This window comes from Megalops cyprinoides, chromosome 23 (genome assembly GCF_013368585.1).
Source record: "Megalops cyprinoides isolate fMegCyp1 chromosome 23, fMegCyp1.pri, whole genome shotgun sequence".
Taxonomy (NCBI): domain Eukaryota; kingdom Metazoa; phylum Chordata; class Actinopteri; order Elopiformes; family Megalopidae; genus Megalops; species Megalops cyprinoides.
Genome location: NC_050605.1, coordinates 12,479,380 through 12,497,076, shown reverse-complemented (window position 1 = coordinate 12,497,076; position 17,697 = coordinate 12,479,380).

Below are 17,697 nucleotides of genomic sequence, written 5' to 3'. Positions count from 1 at the left end.
TACTAGCTGGCCAATCTGACAGATCATAGATAATCATAGATGTGCCTGTAGATCCTAAGCCAAAAAACCCCCTCAATATCCTGTGATTGGCTGGCTCTGGGGGTGGGCGGAGGCTGCTCTGTAGAAGGAAGCCCGCCAGCTTTTTGGTTCATGGCTGTAGTTTCACCTGATTCTGTTACCAGCAGTGACAAGGGTTGAGTGAGTCTGGTCACAACACAACAATGCAGATGGGACGAGACAGCAACAGCATTTTGACCCCCTTAGACACCCTTCTTTCTAATTCTAACCAGGCACAATAAAAATCCAGAGGTCTTTAAAAAATAAAGCACTGTCTGCATTACAGCATAAAGACTAAAAGCCTAGTCTGTCACGCAAAGAAATTGAGTATTAACAGCTAAGCTACATCAAATCAATTCATAGGAAAGCAATATTTGTCTTAAGATATGCATAGCAATTTCTTGGAATATTGAAGTGGTGTTTTTTTTTTTTTTTTTTTTTTACAGCCGTTCCTAATTAATACGTTTCTCAGAAACAGGTGTTGTGTACACAACTAAAGTAAAAGAATCTATCATTTGCAGGTTCAATGTCTCAAACTTTCTCTCACTTCTCTTTAAAGTGTAATATTTGACCATGACCCCACAATCTGCAATGCTTGGCCTATTGTGACCCCCCCCCTTCATCTGCTGTGTGGTTCAGCCTGTCTGCTCATACTCCTCTGACTCACTAGTGGAAGAGCTGAATAAGGCAAGCTAATCACTGTATTCAAGCAGGAAACCCAAACTGAAGCAATGTAGCCTAGCCCCATGCTGCAATCTACTGAAGCAATGTAGCCTAGCCCCATGCTGCAATCTTTCCAGCTTCAGTATATTATCCTATTTCAATCTAATGAAAAGAAGAAACATCTTATCTCTACTAACTTTCTACATACGCGTTTTTCAAAATAGAGGAAAAATTGGATAAACTAAAACACGTTTTTTTTCCAAGCTTGCAATTCAACGATTTGTTGAATGTGAAGTGTGGGCTGGTAAAGTAGGACACCAAAACTTTTCACTGGCCCTGGCCTGCTTTTTAACTTTAAAATAATCCACCACCACTATGGCACAACATTCAGCAATTCTGCCTGCCTGAATCTCCTTATCTGGCTGATACAAACCAAAGTCAGTCCTTAAATTGGTGCTGTCTGCACCAGGTGCATAATTGGCAGATTTTCCAATTATTTTGCTTCCAATCTGCAAAACCAAGCCAATCAGTAAACAATTGCTCATTGGTTGGTGGTCAAAACATCACAGGCAAATATCCCACTTTTACTCAGCATTTTGAGGAAAATTAGGAGAGCAATGAGTAAGTAAAACACACCAAATCATTGTATAATGTCTCAGCAAGATCTGTAAGGAGAAAATATAACATTGATCAAGAGTATGCACTGTCTGGTAATGCCTGAATTGAACTTGTCTGATATATTATTCATTTTAAGCCTGGAAGAGCAATGACAGTGATAAGGAGCATTTTGTTCACTGAGCATGATTCAACGCACACCTGGATTGTGGCTAATTAAAGCAATCTTAAACGTTTCTGAAGATGTGGAGGCCTTGCATTGGCTGTTGTAGGGCATAATTAACACATGACTCCCTCTGATGATCGAGAGGCTGTTGCTAAGGCTCCTTGACTGAAAGTAGCTCAGCTGATTAGTATCTTCCAATTAGCAACCTATCGAAGAGTGTTTGCCATTAAAAATAAGACAAAAAAACTTGAAAGCATATCATTTTCACTGTATTCTGTTCATCATTATTCTGAGTCATGATCCTTTTGCTCTGTGTTTGTTATTTTATCTAAATATTTCTAGCAATGGCAGTAACTGAATTGAAAACGAAATCTTGCACATGAGGCACGTTTTCGATAGGTGCCTTTAACCAGGTCAACCAAGATTAAAAACACACTGGTAAATGCGAAGTACATTTGTTTCCTCAGATGACCCTGTGGATAAGGGTTTGACTCAAACATGAGTACGTTCATTAAAGGGCATGCGTTCTATTTATAACATGCCTTCAACCATCCCAGAAGGCCAGTAAGTGTTCACTGAATAAAACCAAGGTCATCAACTTCAGCGCTTTGCATTGCAGTGAGAAGCTTGCCTCATCTTCACAAAGGAATCATCCCCTATGTCAGACATCTTTAATCTCTGAAGTAGACATCCCATAATCTTCATTATTCCCCTGGCAGGCTTTTGGAAAGCCCAGTGCTACAAGAAGTCAATAGCACTCAGTCTCAGACACCAAATAGGACTCAGTCATTCTTCTGCAGATTACAACAGGATTCAATGTGGTCTGTTAATACTGTAATTACTTGGACATTATTATTACACAGTTGCACTACATTCAGCAGAAGCAAAAGTTTACATATCATCTTTCTTTTCTCATAATAGAAGTCTCCTTCTTGAAATTGTTGGACATATTTCAGAGATCTGTCATGATTACAATCCATATTAGACTTGCTGAAAGACTCAAGCTCGCCCAGCTAATTCACCCATCAAAACAGCTTTCATTGTTACCCAGGACCTCCTGTGAGCCCATGTTCTGGCACTGCCATTGCAGACCCCACCAGTGTCTTAGCTTCCCAGATGGTGCGCTGAAGCAATAAGAAGAGCATCTGAATTCAGGTAGTTGCCAGTTATTAAAGAGGCCAGCTGAGCAAGAGGTCATAAATTGAATGCAAGGAAAATGACAGCATCGAAGCTTTTCATCAAAGCTGACAGACACACAAATAAAAATGTGCTAAATAATCCCCCACCAGGAAAAAGAAGGGAATAAAAATGGTAATCATATTTGAAAGGAGCGTTTCCATTCCAATGCATATAAATTCCAGCAGATATACAGTGTCCCGGCCTTTTCTCACTGAGGTGTCTCTGCTGTTCTGAGCAATATCATTTCATTTAGTTGATTTCCAGAATGAGCAACACAAGGAAAATCTGGCTAACAGGCTCTAGGAGCAATATCAGATGTACTGCTGTAAGCACTGCTCCAGATCTGAACAGCTGGACACCTCTGCAGTAAAGACAGAAAAAATAAATTACTGGCATATGTAAACACTACGGTTCTTTGGGTTTAACATATACTTTTATTCTGCTTTTTTTATTCTGTTTTTTTCTGCTTTCTTCAGCACTGAGCCATTGTCACGTCAATCTCCTGAGGCAGCCAATGACCTCTGTGTACAAAAAATCATGAGTGTAAGCCCCACCCCTAACTCTTAAAGTTGCAGACATGATGCACACATTTCATACATAGGAGACTTGCCAGCGTCTGTACTTGAATATTCAGTAAAGGAGTATTCAGTAAAAAAAAAAAAAAAATCAAATAATGGACTGGCATGCAGCCATAGAGAAAAGATAAACACAAAGAGAAGATTTTAAAGAAATTTTTATATCTTAGGGTCGAAAATGACACAAGCGGAAAAAATAGAATATTTTTGGTTCAGTTTTTGTTACTCAATGGCAAATAAACAGTGATATCTCTTCATCTGTATCTGATTTTCTTTATCTAGAAAAATTGTCTAGCAATATCTGCTCAGGGTATGATAATTCAAACTTCAGAAATAATCAATATGAAGGCTACTGCTCGCTGCCCAGAAAAATCTATTCAGTGTACAGCACATTCATGTTTAGTCAGTATGTTTCAATGCTTCTCCTTTGAATAAAATGTTGGGACTACCTACAGCTCAGATTACTTGGAAGAATTTCAAATATCAATATGAGGGATTTGGAAAAGCATTCTTGTGTAGCTGAATTGTTTAAATATCCCATTTATCTATTAGACACAAACTAATCAACTAATTTATGACATGTTCACGTCTTCAATAAGAAGCCTAAAAAATATGACTTTTTTCTCTCTGACTACATGTTCACATGTTCATGGGAAATTAGTCAAAGAATAGCACAAAAAGAAAATAAATAAATGCATGAATCATCTGAGAGTTCATGTTTTCACAGTGGCTTTTACACTGTTACCCATATCTCAAGTTCACAGCTAGCAAGTGGCATTGTAAAACCCATTGAATTGCTTATCACAGTCACTTCTTAAGAAGGGACAGGTTGTTTCATCTTTCACATGAAACATGCTGTTGAAAATGTCATGTCCCCCTGTTGTTTTGTTTTTTGCAGACCAAAATATGTGGCCTGTAAGTTTAAAGAATTTTGCTCAAACAAAGGCAATTTACAGTCTTATAGCTGCTATATGGCTGTGTTGTTAACGCAGATGAATGTCCTCTGGCCAAAAAAGGCTCAAATAATGTCAAACGTGTCATTATAAAACTGAGCCACCTCAGACGCTCTCACTTTTTTGGATAAAGCCATCCTTTTGTCCCCAACACAAAGGCTGGGGGAAAATGTAAAATATTCAGTCAAATGACTGTCACAGGCCCAAGAAATGGGGAGAGTGCTGTTCTATCTATTCACCTTTGTTCCGTTAGCCTTGAACTGTTCTTCACAATTCATACTTATTGATGCCTCCCTAATTAGTCTGTGCTTCTGTGAGATATTGCGCTCTGTATTTCATGACAAGAGCTCTGTGGAAACTGCAAAATCATTTCTCCTCATTTGGTGATTTACGGTTATTGCAAACACCAGGCTCAAAACGTAATCTGAAGAGGAAGATTAACAGAGACAAAGAGAGTTCAGGTCTTATTTAGCTTTCAAGGAAAACAGTACACAGTATCTAGGCGTGCACATCCCTACTGACCACAGTGTAGTGATACAGAGTTAATCTGAGAGCATCTTCCATGATTCGAGTTTAGATAAGTATTGTTAGATAGAATGGGATCCTCCTACATCACAGTTGAGTTTAATGCTGTTAATCCAAGACAATCATCATGTTAGGGATGTCGAGTTAAATACTGACCGGGCTAATGATGCAGTTTTTCACTGACCACAGTTTAGTGATGCACTGTGAATCACTGACCTAAATGTAATGGGACATCATCGTCACTGACCACAGCATAATGATTCAGAGTTAATCAATGATCACAGTTTTGTGGTGGACACTTAATCACTGGCCACAATTTAGTGATGAACAGATAATCATTGACCACAGTGTGGTGATGTACAGTTAATCACTGACCACAATTCACTCATGTGGACATGATCACTGAAGGTCAGTGTTGATTTTAATCATTGATCAGAGTTCAGTGACACAGATGTAATCACTGACCACAATTCCATAATCTAGATGTAATCCAACAACATGCCAATTAGAACATAAGAACATAAAAACATATTATGACGAGAACAGGCCATTCGGCCCAACTAAGCTTGCCATTACAATTAGAGAGTATCCAATACTGCATCAACTCTGGACTTAAACACTTGAACAAGTTTTAATCTTTGATGCAGTTTAAAAGGGAATGCCATGCCCCTGTTAATGTTATACTTAAATAACAATCTGGATTTATATTATAACCAAAGTAGAAAAACATACTCCCTTGGTTGAAGGTGAAACTGAAGTGGACGATTTCAGAATGATACTACATACATATTGTCACTAGACTACTGTCTCAATCCCTTTTGTAGTTCAGACTAAAATCGTTATATATCACAGTGTGATATTGGCTGAAAGTAGATTGGAAACAAGGGGGTTATTGAGTATTGCCATACTTGCCTTCATTCCAGGTAATTTCCTGACTGCTTGGTCATCACAGGGAAGGTCAGGCTTTATTTCCTGCTCAGCACTCGGTCCAACAGGCCAGTAAATCCCACTGCTGGAGCCAATGGACCCATATCTGCCTCGCGCATCTCAGAGACCCAGACTCATCAGAGCATAGGAGGGCATGGCGCCTTTGATTGGAAACCTCGCCGTGTCCTTGGGTTGAAGAGGGTCTGCCTATTAAAACACGAAAGGCCAGCTGCTCCCAGCCCTGATTACTCATCCAGCTCAAGAACACACAGCCAATCAAGCAGGACAAGGAAAGCTTTGATGGGGCTTTAATTATGCCAACTCCTGTAAGGCATAATTCCGTTAATTATGAAGCGAAATATTAAAGCTCTCTTGGTGTGCAAACATCATATCATCATATTTTATAAAATGCATCTCTTTAGTCCTTTAGTGACTTTAACTGTTTAGTCTTGGATACATTAGCATTTTATTGCCGTGACATATGCCTTTTGTATGTCACACCCATAAACAGAGAGTAGCAAATGTCAAGTCCACACAATGATACATCTATAAATTTGCTACCCCTTGCCCTATATAGATACAAAATAGTGCCAAGGCATGCAGTAGATATTTCTTCGAAATCAATAGCCTCTCTTCTTCTGAACTTGTAAATGTACAAGCTTGCATAATGTAATTGAATTTCATTCTCGGCCATGCTGAAACCTATTGATTGCCTTCCTTGCTTTTCTCCACACTCTCACCACATTGTGATGTGTTAGCATGGTCTCCTGGTGACCTACTGTCTGCAAGACAACCAACACAGTATGTGTTTCATGAGACAGGAGAGACATTGGCACTTATCCTTGGAGCAATGCTGAATGATACCTGTACAATTTTGCTTGGTATAAATGTAGGCTTTTTGAAGTACAATGATTGTATGGAGGATAGACAGACTGTCAATGAGGGGACAAGGGGGCAGGAACACAAGTGAAGGACTTGGCAAATTTTTCTGCCTCTTTTTCATATTACAGAAAGCTTATATCTGCTGAAAAGATGTTTATGCAAGGTATATTTTGTTATATTTTAAGGAAATTAAAAAATTTATATACATTTGTAAGCAATAAATCACTTTCTTTAAAAAAACCTTTGAGGAATTATAAATTATTGACTTCTCATATTTGTATGAGTTTACCATGAATCTGAACACAGGCTAATCAGCTTGCTTCCCCCAGATGCAATCAGCTGAATTTGTTCCAGCATGGTTGGGTTTGTCAGTTTAATACAAATAGAAATACGTCATATATGTTCAGTTGAAGTACCTCAAGCTTCTGTTTTCCACCAGTGATTAATGGTGTCAGAAAACCAAGAGGGACCATCTGCAGGAGGACTGATGTTTAAAAAAATCGTATATTTTATGATTTGCATAAAGTACTTACATGCTCAACTGAATATTATGATCCCCCTTACCCCCCCCCCCTCCACACCCATTTGCCTAGAGGTCAGCTTCTCTCCTCCTGAAGCTGACAGTGGAGAAATACAAACCCTGTAAAACATTTCTGTCTACACAAAGCTGTCTGATCATAAGAAGGGTGCAGAACCTGTGTGAGTGTATCAATGTGGGATTTCTGCAAGGGGCAAGGAATGGAGTAAAAAGCTAGACAACTTAAACAAATGTTAAAATGCAGGTTGACAATGAACCAATCCATTCAATGCAATTTGCACTGCTGGAAGAGTAACTCCAGTGAAAACATCACCACCAGGGACCGAGTCAATGCCCTGTAACAGTGTACAAACTGAAATATATTATTTATGCAGTGTATGTTAAAATACACATCCCTTGCACTGACAAATCAGTTCAAAATAAGATTGCAATGGTACAAAAATAAAGCATGAGGTTCAAACTCATTCAGCCTGATTGATATAATTTAATGCTTTCTGCTTGGGAAAGTGAAGTAGATGCAGTAATATCACATTACCAAATGTTGAATTGTGTTATTGGGATGAAGGCTTGGAATCACTTTAAATCTGTGAGACAGTGACCTTGTGACCTCTGTAAATAAGCAAGTTCAGGTCACGAGGATAAAGCTCTTCATTAACCTCTCCTCCCCACCTCCCAACAATCCTTCTGTAATTAAAAACAAAATAAATCCGCACTGAGCCTTCCACAAGGGTAAGAATTTGCCTCTGGTGCTGATTGGAGTGAAAGGTCTTGGATGTGAAATGAGTTTTTGCTCTTGATTTATCACACTGATCTATCAAACGCAGGACCTTTAACAAGGAGGAATAACCAACAATGCAGTCTGTTCAAAGAGCTCTACATCATCATGTCCGAAACCTCTATTAGAGGGAGTGCGCCGTATTTCTAAGGGTATAAATTGATTCATTAAAACCACAGCTCTGTGCTCAGTGACCCTCACTTTTAGTATCATCTAAACTTGATGGTGCTCTAAGTGGGTGCTCACAGTCCCAGCTAAAGACTATTCTTTAGACCCCTGCTGGGGTAAAAGCAACGGCAATTTCAGCCCGTGTGTAAACAATATATCTAGGGCTGGTGGGAATAAATGAACATCTATTGCACAGGAGTGTATTTTATATGTGATTATCCTCCTCTGTGTAAGGTCTTTTGAAATCATGACAACATTTGGCTGGTAATTAAAGCATGCTCTAGCTTCTCTGCAGAGTGCACTAACATTGCATCTTATTTTAGTACATCCTTATGTTCCGATTATAGCTGTTTGTCTCTCGTACGAAGCTGTGAAACCACATATGTAGTGTCATCATTGCCAAAACAGTGCAGTTGATCCATACATGGCTATGGGAGGTACCCACAATCCAAAGATACCTTTCAAAGCTGAACCCATTAAGGATCACTGATAGAAAGTTAATATTAACATAAAGATGATGTGAATTTACATTGTGATGGTATGTTTTGCAAGAATCTGCCAATCTAGAAAATGCAGTTGGACCTGACAAAATGCTTTGGTCCAATAAGCTGTCTTTAGAATGTAATTAAACCATTTTATTGCTCTCCCACTGCTCTAAGGAGTCTTGTTTTAATTAGAGTGCTGAGAGCTTAAGTTAGTCAGCCACTTAATTCTCAGTAATGCAGCAGTGCGCACATATCAGTAATGCTAATGCACTGTGGTCCACTCGGATAATGCAGTGAGAACACACACAGGCACACACACACACATGCACACTAACCATAGACTAATCTAATATAAAGGGAATGCTTAATGCAACAGGGCTGATGACACCATCTTCTTATTTTACCTGTTGACTGGTCATTTCAGATTTTGGTGAGCTGAATTTTCCTGAAATACCAATGCACCCAGTAAATATCACCTCGCTTAGTATCTCAGCCCAATATTAAGCCAATGATAGTTCATTTGCCTATTACATGTGTAGTTTCAAAATAATTGATTTAACTAACAGTTCTATGCTTAGCTTTTGAAATATTGTGAACAGCCAAGCAAAACTACCATCGGTTAGCTGTTGCTAACATTACCAGCTTGCTTTGGCTAATATTATTCTATTGACTGCATCAGTGGCTACCGTTTCAACACAGGTCTTGGAGTCGAGTCCCGAAACTTAATGAAAACAAACATGGGTCATATTCAATTCTGAGAGCTACAATTTCTCAGTACATTCTTCTCCCTGTCTGAAGAGTGTTGAATTGATATTCACACGATGAACCATTTGTTTCAGGAGTATTTCAATTATTTAACCAGTTACAAAAAAAGTATCTGAATAGCTTTATTTAAGGTTTGTTCTTTGTATGATCTGCTTCTGACAGATAGTGCTTCTGTCATTTCATTGGGTAGTGGTCTATTTCTTATTACCATTGCATATGTTAACACTATACATTGGTTTTTTGTACTGTAGCTTGCAAGTTTGGGGGATGTTTACTTGACCCAGAGGAATACTGTGTTGTGGTTGACATGTTCTTAAGTATTATCACTTATTTTGCTTTCCACTTATCGCTTATTTTATTAAATCATGATCAAAACAATGACATTATGCTCAAGCACACTGTGTGATTGTTGAAAACACTGGATATGTGATTGCCATGTAAAAGCATTATATTCAGTTTTATTCTAGTTATTTTTACTGAAACAGGCTTGTGGAGGCTTGGAAAAAAATACTCTGATTTGTCCTCTGATATATCAGCTATTGTTATATGTTAAAACCCTGTTAAAATCACAAGAACAACCTGCTTAATATATCCTTTGCTGGGTTACCTTGTCTCTCCTGAAACCTCTTGCACTCCATGATTGCTGAGGTGAGAGGAGTGGATTTCACAGTATGCAAACCACCTCCCCCCTCCCCCACCTCCTCGTTTCTGTTTATTCTGGGCTAATTCATGGTGTGTTGGCAACGGACTGTGTGAGAGATGGAGAGAGAGATTTAGAGAGCGAAGCAGGCTTTTGAACAGGCCCCCTTCCACTGAGTCCCGACGAGCATCTCCACTGACGCTTCCAGACTGTCTGGGAATTCTCCCTCTGAGGCATCCACCCGTTTGCACAGCTACTCATTACCATGGTGCAAAACAGCAATACAATATCCAATGATTTATAGCCTGTGTACGGCGCTGCACAATTAAACCACCCGTTCTAATGGAACATGAGAAAGCTTTGATATTCACAGTTTTACAGGTCGTTCTGCTCGGTGGGGTGTTCATCTTTTTTTTTGTTCCATTAGTAAATGACTCTGCGGTTTTCAGAGCCGCGCAGATCCAGGAATGTACAAGGGGACTCCTGTGGCTTGGAACACAGGGGAGGGCATTTGCTTTTCGACCTTGTTATATTTTATTTGCTCATGCCAGGTTACCCATGTAAAGGAGACAAAATAACACACACAGGATTTTATAATTTATGAGGCAAAGCACCATATGGTCCATTTTCGTTAAATCTTCGCTCTTATTAGAGTTGAATCAACAGATGGCTTCTCACAGTGGGACACTGACCACACAGAAGACCTCGGGGTAATAGAGAGTGTCCTTCATCTCACAAGTTCAATTACTCAGCAAGGAGAAAACGCCATTTACAAGTAAATAAAACCAAAATATACAAGGCTTCTTTCCATACGATTTTGAAAAGAAATGCTGTCATTGTTGAATCTATTCACTTATTGTGGACCACGGCTCTCTTAAAGGAGCTCAGATGGACAAAGAAAGCTTGTTCAGCGAATCTTCTTCAAACTGTGGGACACAATAGGCCGTATTATTATTATTACTATTATTATTATTACAGGGTAATAATGTTACATTTATGTAGTGCCTTTCATCCCTTTTAAAGGAGCTCAGAGCACTTGATAATGAAAGGGGTTTACTCACCTCAGCTATCACCACCACTTGCTATCTACCACCAAAGTGTAGCACCCTTGAATGATGCATGGCAGCCATTTTGAACCAGAACACTCACCACACATCAGCTGAGATAGAGAGAGGGTGAGAGAGATTTATTTAGCCAATTAAACTGGCGACGATTAAATGTCCTGATTTAGAGAGTCACATTTGGGAATTTGGCCAGAACACTGGGGAACCCCTTGAACTTTGCAAGTGCTCTGGGATCTTAAACCTCCACAGTGAATCAGGACGTTGGTGTAAATGTCTCACGTGAAAGACATCGTCCTTTCTTTCTGCCTGGCACAGATGAAAGACTGCCCCCTATTGGCCCATCTACACAACCTCATTTACCCAGAAAGATTGTCATCAATTACTCATAAAGCAAAGCCATTTTATGCCTAGGTTTAGCCACATGGCAGGATAATGTTACAGGGTAGCAGATTTGTTGGGCACTTTCATAATTTTGGTAAATACTGTAGAATATAACTGCATGTTTAAGGATATTATGGCTGAATAGGAAAATTAATAATTCTCTTTGGTTTAGGCAGTATATATCAATTACAGACGACCATCACCGGAGAAACCCACTACTTTCTCATTTAGTGTCTCATGGCGACTACTGTTCTGAATATACAGTGTGTATATACCTCACTTCCTCTGCTACAGTTAAAAAACGTTTGTTTTATTAATGTATCTTACCTGAGCCTGCAGCACAAAGACATATTCTGCAACATATGTAAGTGGCCAGTGAAGTCAAGGAAACCCATGAATTCACATATTTAATATTTAAAGACATTTTCCTGCATAAGCAATCCGAAAATCCCAAAACACGTCCCAAAACTGACAATTATAATCTTAAGTAAAAGGAGACATATGAAGCTGTGCTTATTATTACAGCTGGTGTTATCCCATCCAGGCAGATTACAGAGAAAAGTGCACACTGTTGATGCTCTTTCCAGTGATGCCTGTTTGATGTGCTTGGTTCATTTGCAGGTGAAGGTGAAGACAGCTTGTCACATCTTATTTCAGTGTGTGCTAATTGTTCCTTCTCAGTAAATGTCACACATTGTTTGGTACTGTAGATGGCTACAGCTTGATAGTTCGATAAAACTGACTACACAAAAAGCCGTATATGCCACTAATATCTAGACCATTGAAAGATTTAAAAGATTTTTGCATTTAACATACAATTACTACCTCTAGTGCTTCAACTCCTACTACAAATAATAATGTATCTGTAAGCAGTGATTACTGGCACTGTTGTTACAAAGCAAAAGCAAAAATATGTTGCTACAAAAACACTGTGGACATATTCCCATAATTATACTCAACATTTAATGGTTTAATCCTTGTTTGAACACATTTCTTTATTGTAAATCGCCATCTAGCGCACTCTATGGTTGGATTTATGCCTCCTAAGCCTACTAGTAATTTAGGAAGGTCTCCTTGCATTTGACGAGGCTGATTTTTTCACATTATGTCCCATTCAGTGACATTCAATTGACTGGCTTCAAAAAAAGATGACAACTGACATCCTAATTTTCTATACAGCTTTGGGAATCACAGCCACACACTGGCTAAGTCTGGTATTACCTTGATGTCCCATGATTACAATTAAATAGAATGTAAATCATACCTCATATTGTACTGCACCCATATTTCATTAAATAATGGTCTGAGATGGGTGACATTAACACCTGACCCGTGCTGTAATTCACCCACAGGCAACACATTCTCATTGTCTGTCATTTTATTGTGTAAGTATGTAAATATTTTTGCTGATCTGGACCAGGTCTCTTGAAAAATATATTTCAATCTCAATGGGAATACTGTACCTTGTTCAGTAAAGCTTGATGAATAACAATTTAAATGTGACCTGAAATCCATTTTGGAAAGTATCCGTGTAATCTATAACCATGTGTACATGAATGTCCTATATGTGTGCATTCAATTAAAGTCATTTCCATTCACATAAAGCCAGAATGTTGCTTATTCAGCCCAGGGACTCCTCATACATAAACATATGCATGCGGGTGTAATGAAATGGAATGCCGAGCCAGTCGAGGCCATTAAAATAGCTCAACCTGAACTGGCTGCTTAGCAACAGGGTGCTGAGAAGAGAAAGACGCCATCAGAAGTAACATCCTTGAGAACAGGTGGGTCGTGAACGAAAGATTATTCTGCTTCGTATGGAAATTAGGCCATTTCAAAAAAAAAAGACGGGCTTGATTAAATTGCAGCAAGCGTGTAAATGCACACGCACGTTTGTCTGGGTTTGTTTTAAACATCTACTTCTGTCTTTGAGAGCTATCCGCTGCATTTACTTCATAATCATGTCACATACAAACTGATACATGCTTACCAGATCCTGTGATCTATAGGTTGTGCTGTTTATAATACATCTTGAAGTTCAAGCAGAGGAGTTGAAGCTACAAACCTTGTCTTGTGCAGCATTTTATAAAAGGTATTAACATTACCATCTCAATTGGAATGATCACTATAAAGCAAAGCCATCTACATTAAAGGTTACTCTGTTTCCCTTACATAACCATACTCTTTAATGTACCATTATTGTCTATAATTAAGCAGCCCAAGAAACAGTAGTGTCTTTAACGCACTCACCCATTGATGAGTGAAAGGCTCCCCAGAGTAACAACAACACTTTTGAGTGGCTACTAAATGATAAAAAGGCACTAATAAAGAGATCCACAAAATGCGTCCAGACAGCGCCTGCTCTTACTTGTTTAATACGGTCATTATTTTCTTGCCCCGTGGGCTCAAGGGGTTTTAAACACACCCTCCACTCCAGCAGAAGGACCCATCGTTGCGGGTCAATATTTTTACTGCAATAATGATGCAAAAACTCAACATCAGAGATTTCAGCTCATGCTCTAGCTTGACTGAAGGAGGTCATATACCCACAATCCTATGCACAGATTGGGGGTTTCCAAGGCTGAAATGAATTGTAAAAAAAATCTTTTGCATTGAAGCAGTTTGCACCACTTTTTCTTCCAAGGTGAAGGAAGTTGTTCAAATATTGCACAGAATTCATGGACATTTCAAAGCTCCACTTGAAGAAAACGTGCATACATGAACACACTTTGTAGACTTAATCACTACAAATTCCCACTTGACATCCCTAGCTAGTTAGCTAGGTCAGCTTGTGACCCACCTTCTCCTGCCACAATGAAAGTTAATGACTTTAATGGCCACTGTGTTCATGAAACATAAGCACTCTAACCTCAGAGCCAATCACGTTACGTACTGTTTCTTTTCCTGCCACACAAGCCCAGCTTGCAGAAGGGCAGATTCATTCCTTTCTATGTGTTATGGATGGTTTATGTAATGTAATTATTTAGATAATGTAAATATCAGTGGATCTTTACACACAGCCATGACCAGCAATCTCACTGCATAACTGCACAAAAACAATGAAATCCAGAAAGAAATTTTGTGTGGTCGTGAGAGTGGGCCTGAAAGCACGAGTATGGTAATCTGAATGTATGAGAATCTGTACCCTACAAAACATTACAACTAAAGATTAACATTCCCAAGTAAAAATACCCAACAGAAATAGAAATGTTTGGAAGACTGGTGACATCAACAGATTTACAGGTAGGAGTCACACCTATAATAAAGTAGGACTTGATTCATAATGAGCAGATTTCAAGTGCTATTCTAGAATGTGGGAGGTCACCTCGTCTTTCTCGTCAGTGTCCAATTTGACTGCTGTACATTGCGAGAGGAAACAGGACTCTTCTGAATGGGGCAGCTTCCCTTCCCATGGTGCTCCCCTCATACTTCATAGAATTTTTACGTTTTGTCTTGGTTTGGTGACAGCTTAAAGATATAACTACCAATAAGCCGAACAATGACATGAAGTTTGATTTAGGTTTAATTGTATTTCATATAAAGCTGTTGTGTTGGATAGTAACATACCATTTTTGACCACTTCAAACACCTTAAAAGACTATAATGGAGTTATGTTATTGTCTTTTAGCAGACATGCTTTTCCAGAGCAACTTACATAGGTTACAATTTTTATATGTCATCCATTTATACAGCTGGATATTTACTGAGGCAATTGTAGGTTAAGCACCTTGCCCGAGGGTACAACAGCAGTGTCCCAGCAGAGAATTGAACCGGCAACCTTTTGGTTACAAGTCCTGCTCCTTACACCTATGCTACACTGCCACCTACTAGGCTTCTCCCATTAGCCTGCGATAATGAGCACTTCTGTCAATTTGTTCTGTACTTAAATGAAATACACAAAATCACACATTGCATTAAATCTCCTGTGATAAGGTAAAAAGTAAATAAACAAGGCAAAATCTCCTCAAATAAACCCACAAGATGGGGAAATGAATTACAAGGGCAGTATGAGCTGTGAAGTTCTATATGATTGTGGTGTTAGCAAGCAACATGTTTAAAAAACAACAATTATGCCATGAGATGATGCCAAAAGGATTAATAATAGTTGATAACTCCTCATCTCTTCCACAGCCATAAACACAGATGCAAGGCATGAATAGATCGAGTTTTATAATGGGATTGGGGAATGTTTGAACTTGCTAATTTAGTTTTCCTCAGAGAAGCATCCTCTGCGTGTTTGTTAATGAGAATTTCTTCAATTAATTAGCCATCTGCACTCCTCTCTGCTTTCAACACAGCCATCACAATGTGTTCTTGGCCAGGGGCTGCATCATGCTCGCTTTCTTCAATTCGTCTTTTTTTTTTTTCCTCAATGGGACCAAAATTTACACACGGTGATGAGAGAGTGACGCTTCATGACCCCCCCAGATGGGTGGAGCTATCACACACTATTGGTGATTCTCCAATCTGAGCCAATCACAATGCTTTACACATGAGTATTAGGACTTTTCATAGGTTCAAATGAGTAAATAATTAACAGCACATGGTCTACTACTTACATGTTGGGCAAAAGCAATGCTACAGCCAAATGTATCATCTATCCAGCTTCAAAGCCTGTTTTCAGATGTCTAGGAGCGTGACTAATCAACTTTCCCATTTAACTCTGAGTTATTGCCCTTCAGTGCTGTGACAGTTTGACAGGACTGTGGACACAAATAGATGGATAAACGGAGCCGTTGGGTTTCTCTACAGAATTAATTTTTTTTTGCAGTGATCATCATTGCTTATAGAGGGATTTTACTAAAGCTCTTAAAATCCAGAGGGTAATTCCAACTGACAAAGATTCCTGAAAACACCCTTTCTAAGGCAGCATCTAAAATCCATCTATAGACCACACTGAGACAAAAAAATAGTTGCTCAGTTTGGGCATTTTCAAAGGGTTGACAAGAACCATAAGCCTTCATTCATTCCCATATTCTGTGTGTGCATTTAAAAGTATTACACTGTTCTGTACCAAGTTGTGCTGTTCTTGGAAAGTTTGAACCCCAGTGAATACCTTATTATTCCGTCAATAAAAGTATCATAGCAGGTGGACATATTAGCTTGGTGCAATAACACCTCAAATTGGACAGTGAAAAAGCAGAAGAGCTGGCATCCCACCAGTGGCATACCACCACTGAACGCATTCTTCATCCAAATGAAACAGCTTGAGCAATAACAGCCCTCAACACAGCGATAACAGTCGCTGCACCAACCCGTGATTGAATGAAATGGCATTCCAACCCCCATCCCCCAGCCCACTCCCCCCCCCCCCCCCCCCCATCTCCAGCCAATGAGGTGGAGGACTCTGGGAAGACCTCCTGATGTGTGCCATGGAATATCAAAGATAGGACTTTCCCATGGGAGATCTGCATCTCTCTCTCACTCACTCACTCTCATACACACACACACACACAGGCATGCACCCTCCACACAGGCACAGCTGCGGCCATCCTCTAAATTAGGCGATTCCATTTCATTACACGGAAATTGCCCGACAGCGAAAAAGTCAAAGTAGTAAAGCAGAGGAAGGGTAGTGCACATTTTAATAGCTTCGGTCCAAGTGGTTGAGACGTCGAGGACGTGTGTTCTGATCAGAGTGTGACACATCAGCGCGTCCTCCAGATGATCGGGCTCCTTCATGCTCCTGACCGCAGGGGCCGCCCGGGCGCCCTCCCTCTGCACCGGCTGCCCTACATCACAGGCCAGCTGTGAGGCTGCAATCAAACGAGCCCCTGTGGCGCCCCCCGGGGGCCGCCCCGACATCGCCATGCAGCAACTGGCTAATGTGCTGCGCTAATGAAGCCCGGACATGTTCTCCAGGAGGTGTATCGTATTATTAAGGGTTTGCCTTAACTTTGGCTTGGTCCTCCTCTCACATTGTTCTTCAATAATAACAATTTCAAACGCACAGTACCAGTCGAATGCTTGGACACACCTATTCATAGAGGGGTTTTTCTTCATGCTGTACCATTTTCCACATTTTAGAATAATAGTAAAGACATCACTATGAAATAAAACAAATGGAATTATGCAGTGACCAAAAAAGTGTTAAATTAAATCTTATATTTTACATTCTTCAAAGTAGCCAAAAATATATATATTTTTTAAAATAGACAAATATAAATAGTGAAGTCTTTAGATCAAAACATCTTTGAATGCATGTTTCCCATTTTCTTAATCAGGTGTGTCCTAACTTTTGACTGGTACTGTATAACTGAAGGTGTTCAATACATTCCAAAATCAAGAGACAACCTAGGTAAGATGTCACTTGTGAGAACATCACAGCACACATTCACA